The 8,152-nt window shown below is 38.4% G+C and overlaps 1 pseudogene; it reads right to left on the bottom strand.

Annotated features, from left to right (window-relative positions):
• Window positions 1-650: 650 nt before the first annotated feature.
• Window positions 651-1,496, bottom strand: LOC143653365 (large ribosomal subunit protein uL10 pseudogene; annotated as a pseudogene).
• Between the last annotated feature and the right edge of the window lie 6,656 nt (window positions 1,497-8,152).

Below are 8,152 nucleotides of genomic sequence, written 5' to 3'. Positions count from 1 at the left end.
ATTTTAGAGATTATACATTCTTCTTACTGCAATTCCTTTTTTCTATGTGATCAGTTTTGAGAGAAATATTAGTATCACTTTTTTTTAACCTTCATATATTTATATAGCCCCGACCCACAACTCTTTTGATTTGGCTTTTACATAAGACGGTTTCATTTGGATGATAAAAGGACCAAACATAATATAATTTTATGGTTAATACTTTCCCATTTTCTGCAGATAAATGCTACTCATTTAAATCGGTTAATTATTCCTTTAATAGAGTGTACTCTAATCTGATTCTTAAAATGTTTGCAGCAGCAATTTATGGTAATGAATTATTAGCCACTTAATTGCTGCTCTTTGAAATTCTTTTTGTAGTTGAGGATGGTGAGTTTTCAGTTTATTCTTATGTAATGACATAATTATAGAAATAAATCACATTTTGTGGATTGTAATTAAAACTCTGCTTTGCTTTCCCCTTCTTTTATTAAGATTAGAAATAGTAACTTGACTTTGGTTGTGAGATTTGTTTTTACTGTATTGAAGAGTAGAAACAGTCTCCTTCATAAAGACTATTTTAAAAACATCATTTTCTTTTTGGAGATGTACCCTTTATTTCCTTGTTTCACAAATTAAGCTGGCTGATTTGTCTGCTTTTTGGTAACTAGTCAAAGAGACCAAATCCCATATTCTTGCCAAACCTCTAGCCTCTTTTGCTTCAACCTTGATTTAGCAGCTACAGGAGCTGCAGTGGCCACCCATGGGTGGGGGGTGGCAGCAGCCACAAACACAGATGGATCAGCCAAGAGACCTTTTCAGAAAGTAGGAAGGTGCAATCAGTCTCCACAAGGGCAGGGCTTGTTTGTACCCAATAATGTCTGAATGAGGTACTGATGCAATTGTTGGGTGTTCAATCTGTAGACAGGCTAACAACACTGTGGACCCCACAAGGAAGCGAGAGTGCAATTTCCTCTGTGATGTTAAATACTTCAGGCTTGTTGTTGGTGCCATTGTCAAACACCTCCTGGATGATCAGCGTGAAGGAAAAAGTGGGAGACGTTCAGCAAGTTCAGCAGTGTGGCTTTGCTGGCTCCGACTTTCTCCGGTTTTAATCAGCTGCATATCACTGAGGATTTCGATGGTGACCATGGAGGTCTTAGTGGTGATGCCCAAAGCTTGGAAGATCAGTGTTCTGGACTAGTGCAGTAACTCTGCACAGGGCAATGGCACCAGCAAGGGCAACATGTCCCTGAACTCAGTGAGGTCCTCCTTGGTGAACACAAAGACCACATTTGCCTGTGTTTGAGGCAACAGTGTCTCTGGGGCCAGGTTGTTTTCCAGGTGCCTCTAGATGGCCCTGTGCCTCATGGTGCACTTGTCCTGGTCTTCCAGCAGATGGACATGCAGATCCACTGGATCTGCTCAGAATTCACATGATTGGGTCCCACAAAGAAGCATTTGGGATGCTTAAGGAAGTAGTTGAACTTCCAGAACACCTTGTCTTCCCTGGGCATCATGGCAGTGACTCAGGGATTGCCATAAAGGGTTTAAAGATGATATGCTGGTTCGAAAAGATGTATGGACCCTAGAAAAGCCATGTTTTAATCTAAATCCCATTTCATAAAGGCAAAATAATCCCTATTCTATACTGTATATTTGAAATTGTAATCAGATCATCTCCCTGGAGATGTGATTTAGTTAAGAGTGGTTGTTAAACTGGATTATGTGACGATATGTCTCCACCCATTTGGGTGGGTCTTGATAAGTTTCTGGAGTCCTATAAAAGAGGAAACATTTTGGAGAATGAAAGTGATTCAGAGAGAGAAGAGCAGAATGACATAGCCATGAGAAGCAGAGTCTACCAGCCAGTGACCTTTGGAGATGAAAAACGAAAATGCCTCCCAAGGAGCTTCATAAAACAGGAAGTCAGGAGAATAAGCTAGCAAATGACACCGTGCTCACCATGTGCCCTTCCAGATGAGAGAGGAACGCTAACCGTGTTCAACATGTGCTTTTCCAGATGAGAGAGAAACTCTGATTGTGTTCGCCCTGTGCCCTTCCACTTAAGAGAGAAACCCTGAACTTCATTGGCCTTCTTGAACCAAGGTATCTTTCCCTGGATGCCTTAGATTGGACATTTCTATAGACTTGTTTTAACTGGAAAATTTTCTCAGCCTTCGAACTGTAAACTAGCAAACTAGAACAGATGATGTCACTCTCATAAGGATGCCCAGTAAGGGGAACTAAAAACCTCATTTTTTTTTAATTAAAGGGAAAGATTAAGCACTAACCTTGAATTTCAAGAAGGAAATGAAGTTCAGCCCTAGTTGATGAAAACAAATGCTCCTTTAAAAAAGAATGCCAGCTGATAAACGTAGAAGAGATGATATCATTAGCAAGTCAGCATTCTGAATCCTCCAATAAAATAATTGATCTGGATAAAGGTCATCAATGGTTGTCAAATAATTGGGTGGAAGGTTATGGGAAAACAGAATACTCCTATGATGTCAGAGCATTTTCCTCAGATAAAGGGGAAAAGGTACCTTTATCTTGAAGTGACATGACAGTCACCACTTAGCCAAAGTACAAATTTAGAAATACTAATAGTGGGCAGGCAGACATTGTATGTCTACTAATGGGATGAAATATGAGGTACAGACATCAACTTTGAAATATATATGCCAAAAAATGTTTAGCAGAAATCGAACGGGTCTTTAGATCTAACTTCCTGTTTATAAGAAATAGAAGTGATATAGGATCAAGTCAAACATCATAAGGAAATAATAAATTGAATCCAGAGTGTAGGACACAATGGTCTCATAAATAGTCAACATCATAAGAAAAAAGTGAGAGCAATATTCTAGACCAAAAGATATTTAAGAGACATTAAAACCAAATGCTATAAATGAGACTTAATTGGATCCCAGTTTTTAAGATTGATAGAGAAATTTGAATGTGGAGTGGATATTAGACGATATTAGGGAATGGGTGTTATTTTTTTACATGGGATAATGGCATTGTTGTTACATAGGATAATTCTCTTATTTTTAGGAGATTGCTGAAATATTTAGAGGTAAGTCACTATGTTGTTTGTGACTTCTTTTCAAGTGGTTTAACAAATAAAAAGGTAAATACATATACAAACATTGTTCTAGTTTGCTAATGCTGCTGAAATACAAAATATAAGAAATGGGTTGGCTTTTATAAGGGGATTTATTAAGTTACAAGTTTACAGTTCTTAGTCCATAAAAATGTCCAACTAAGGCATTCAGAGAAAGATACCCTGACTCAAGAAAGTCTGATGGCATCTGGAACACCTCTGTCAGCTGGGAAAGCATGTGGCTGGTGTCTGCTGGTCCTTTGGCTTCTGGTTTCAAACAGCTTCCCGGGGGCATTTTTATTTCTGCATCTCCAAACGTCTCTGAGGTTTTCCAAAATGGTTCCCTGTTAAAGGACCCCAGTAAGTGGATTAAGACCCACCCTGAATGAGTGGAGACATTTCTCTATGGAAACCACTTAATTAAAAGATCCCATCCCCAATTTGGTGGGTCGCATCTCCATAGAAACAATTTAATAAAAAAGGTACCACCCATAATTGGGTGTGTTACATCTCTATAAAAACAATCTAATCAAAAGATACCATCCTAAACAATAGGTCTGCTCTCACTAGACTGAATTAGGAAAAATAACATGGCTTTTTGGGGGTACATAACAGTTTCAAACTAGCACAAACACATATACAAAACATTATTTCACAATGGTAAAAGGTAAATTAAAAAGGTTGAATATACATGGTAGGTATATGGGTGATTATTATGCTATCCCTTCAACCTCCAGAATATTTAAGATTTTTCACAACAAAAATTTAGAGGGTATTTTCAATTTTGTCAGCTGGGTGTAATTTCTTACAAATTTAGAATTATATAAGAGACAGCACAAAATGCAGAAACTTAATCAGGAGAAATAGTGGAAGAGAGGTAGAAGATTTAGTCTTAGCATCACACACTTTTATAGGTGAAACTCCTTGCATGGAACCAGAAGCTTTATCTGAACTGAAGTTTTTTCTGCAATGTTATCTCAGGGCATGTATTCACTGGAGGAAAATCATTCTAAAAGACGCTAAAATTATCTAAGAATATAATATAAATGGGCTTAAGACTCTGAAGTTAGCACTCTCAAGTGATCCTATTCTCATGGATCCTTACTCAGTTTTTTTTTTTTTTTCCTTCAGGCAGGTGAAAATATCAAGACTTCTTTATTCTTGTCCCTTAAGGGAGGCCTGGTCAGACAGACACTTCAATGTCTCGCTCTCTCTTTTTTAAATTTTTACTTAAGAAAGCAAACAATACACGTAGAACCACCAAAAAATGGATATCTTAGTTAGCTTATCCATAGGCATATTTAAATAAAGTATCCAAATAATCATTGTAAAACCTGTGTTTGCACAGTAAGTTTCATACACCAATTTAAAATTCAGGCCACAAGGAAAAAAATCTACAAATTCAGATATCAGAGTTTCTTAAATTATAAATATTAAGTACTAACTTAATATTTAAATTTTTAAATATTTGATCAGCTGTCAAAACTGTGAATGTTCTCAGAATATCAGGTAGAAAATTATTACAGGTATCAACGTTGCTATGGTAATGACCTGTTACCTAGTTGCAAGGATACAAATGTTTTTACAATTAACATATGTTCTAGTTTGCTAACTGCTGGAATGCAATATACCAGAAACAAAATGGCTTTTAAAAAGGGGAATTTAATAAGTTGCTAGTTTACAGTTCCGAGGCCAAGCTTGGTCAGTTTTGAATAGAGAATGCCCATAGAGATCATCACAACTGAATCCCAGAGTGAAGAGACTGTGAGTAACAATAGGTTGAATCACGTGAAATTGCCGATAAATGACCAGTCTTGTCCAACAAAAATGGAAATCTCACATGGCTCAAATTAATACTTGACTCTTCTCTACAATATCCCTAACAAAAGTTCACATAGTCTCTTCATACACAGTGGAAACATTGGGGGAGCCCATTTTATTTTCAGACATCCTGTTTGGAGAGTCTCCCTTACAGGCACATGAGATTTGCCACTCTATAACTATTACTCTCTCTCCATGGTTTGGTTTGCCCTTTGAATCTTCAAGTTTTTGAACACAGTTCTCATGCTCTCCCAAGTTTTCTCCTTCTCCATGTTAAACCATTATGGCTCTTTCAGCCATTCCTCATTTGGTAGAATTTCAAGTTCTTTCATGATCGTCTTTGAATTTCCTCTGAAGAAGGTTCTGTTCCTCAGCGGTTCAGAGTTCCTCAACTTTGGAACTACTAACATGTTGGACCAGATAATTCTTTGTTGTGGCGGCTAGCCTTTGCATTGTAGGGTGTTTAGCAACATCTTTGGCCTTTTACCCACTAGATGTCAGTAGCACCCTCCCTTCCCCCTAGTCATCACAATCAAAAATGTTCCTGGGAGTGGGGTGGAGTGAAGGAAATTTGTCTACCACTGGAGTAAAAAACCATAGTTATAAGGGCAGTGCAATGGTGGCTCCGTGGCAGAATTCTTGCCTGCCATGCCAGAGACCCGGGTTTGATTCCTGGTGCTTAAAAACATAGTTATGATTCCAAGTGTAACAAAGAATAACACCTTCTATTTGAAGAAGAGCTGACTGTCCCCCATAATAGAGGAAGGATAATATGTAGTTTAAGAAGGGAGAGGGTGAGGAGAAAAGCACAGAGAGGAGAGGGAAAGTCCTGATGTTCTCCTTCTAGAAGGAATTTCAGGACAGAAATGTTTAACTGTGATTTTAGAATCTGTGCTGTGCTTATGCTGCAAAACATGCAATCAACAAATACTTTGCCCAGGAAAGCTTTGGGTGGTGGTGTTTGTTTTGCGAACCAGAGGTAGTCCTCATCTGGATTGATGCAGTGTAAAATACTAGCAGTTTATGCAGAAAGAGGTGCCTGAAGGCAAGGGAATCTATAGAACTCTCTCCCCAGGGGCTTTGACCTTCCACATGTGTGAATTGTGGATTGAAACTAATCTAATCCCAGTTGACCTCGTGTATTATGTAACAGTTTAACCATCATAGTAGGAGAGGACCGCTCTTGTTTTGGACATCTATTAAATATGCCCTAATATCCACCCACCCCACCCCAGCCACATTATGGTGATTAGTCCTTTTTCTGTGAGATACATTATGTAATAGTTAAAAGCAGTAACTGGAGTTAAGACTACTTGAACTGAGGTCATAGCATTGTCACTTTACCTCTGCTACTCTACTATACTACCTTACTTCTTTAAACTTCAAATTCCCCATCTCTAAAATAGAAATAATAATACCATCTGCATCATGGGACTCTTTGTGGGGATTAGGTGAACTAGTGTACAGAGCATTGAATATGAAAAAGCATAAGCTCAAGAAATGTTTACTACTATTATTTAGTCTACACCTATCTAAAAACTTTGTTTTCTTCCATACAGTTAACTCTTAATTCTCTCAACATGGTTTCTACTGGTTTCGGTTTGTTTTGGCTCTTAGTGCAGAAATTTACAATCATCTCTCCTTAATTTCAACTTGATAAGAGCTTGACACCTGGTATCAGATAACGTTGGTTTCAATTTCAATTCTATCTACCTCTCAGCACGTTATGAGAATCAAATAAAAACAATAATTGGCAGAAGGCTAAATCAGTGATTTCTAATGAGGATGCCCCCAGGGGACATTTGGTTGCTACAACTGGGAGCTGTTACTGTTATCTAGCGGGTAGAGGCCAGGGCTGCTGCTCCACATTTTAATAGTGCCTAGGTTTAGAACCCTGCACTTAATGAACCAGAAAATCCTATACAATTGCAAATGTCAGTTATTAACTATCCTAGCAGCAAATGAGCCCATTGGAATAATTTTTCATCCTGCCTCTGACCTCTAATACATTAGCTCCTCTTTCCTGGCTTTAGGTCATCCTTAAATTTGATCTACACCATCTATACTTTTATCTGGATTATTAATAAATATTGATAGGGTATAAGGACTGAATACTCCAGCCAAGGCTGCTGTTGAGGCAGTATAGCATAATAGTTAAGCATGAGTGCACTGATAAGAATCTGCAGGAGATCAAGTCCCATCTCTACCACACTAACTGTGTGGCCTTGGATAATGTGTGCCTCCATTTCCTCAGCTGTAAAACAGAGAAATGGTAGCAATACTCCTATAGGATGGTAGTGAGGTTTAAATGAAACTAAAACACATGAAGCATTTAGTCTATTAGCCCATAGGAATTGTTCAGTGTTACCAATAGTTTAAATGAATGTTCTTATAGGTTTATTTCTTCAAGGAGTTATAAATTTCTCACTCTATACCCCTATCAAGACCACATTTCACCATTTTATCACAATAATACGATGATATTTCTTGTCATATGCCTTGATGAAATCCTCTAGTAATGCTTTTTATTAAAAATATTAAGTCTAATACCTCCACTTTTATTTTTTTTTTGTTCAGCCTGGTGTCAGTATTCCAGAATCCAAGCTATTACCTTAAATATTTTTTTTTGAATGCCTGTAGATGTTTTCTGTTTTAGTAGTTAAAATTCAGTTAAAACTTTAATGGGACAATGCATGTAAATCATTTACCACCATGCCTGCCACATGCAACGCACTAAGAAATATTAATTCTCACTTCTGCCAAATATATATCAACTCCTGGTTTATTTTTTTAAGATCACATTTGGTCACAATGTATTTTCTTAGCCATGATATAAAGAATACCAAAATTCCCCTTTTAGGGGGTTCATAAAGGTATTTTGAACCACCACCGCACCAGTCCTAGCTTCCTAGTCGGGAGCATTGCTTGGCTTTAGAATCCTTAGGAAGGCAGTCTGGGAATCCACGGACAGGCTGAGGTGACGTGGGGTAGAAATCAGAGACAAGGAAGGGGGCTTGGATTGCATAAAACGATGGCGGCAGCCCCCAGTGCCCTAAAAGGAAGCCTAAGAAAGTAGCAAGAGCCGCAGGGAGGAACGAGAGGAGGAGAGGTCGGGAGAGAACTGTGGGAGGCCTACAGATGAAGTAAGTTAGGAGAGGGAGTGGCGCAGGCGCACTCTCAAACACGTGTGATTGGAGGACTACTCCCAGAAGGCCCAGGGGCTGCAGGGGATGTTGGGAAGGCGGGCTT

The sequence above is a fragment of the Tamandua tetradactyla genome, chromosome 13 (genome assembly GCF_023851605.1).
Source record: "Tamandua tetradactyla isolate mTamTet1 chromosome 13, mTamTet1.pri, whole genome shotgun sequence".
Taxonomy (NCBI): Eukaryota; Metazoa; Chordata; class Mammalia; order Pilosa; family Myrmecophagidae; genus Tamandua; species Tamandua tetradactyla.
The sequence above is the reverse complement of the archived record's forward strand: the minus strand, read 5'-3'. Positions and strand labels throughout refer to the sequence as shown.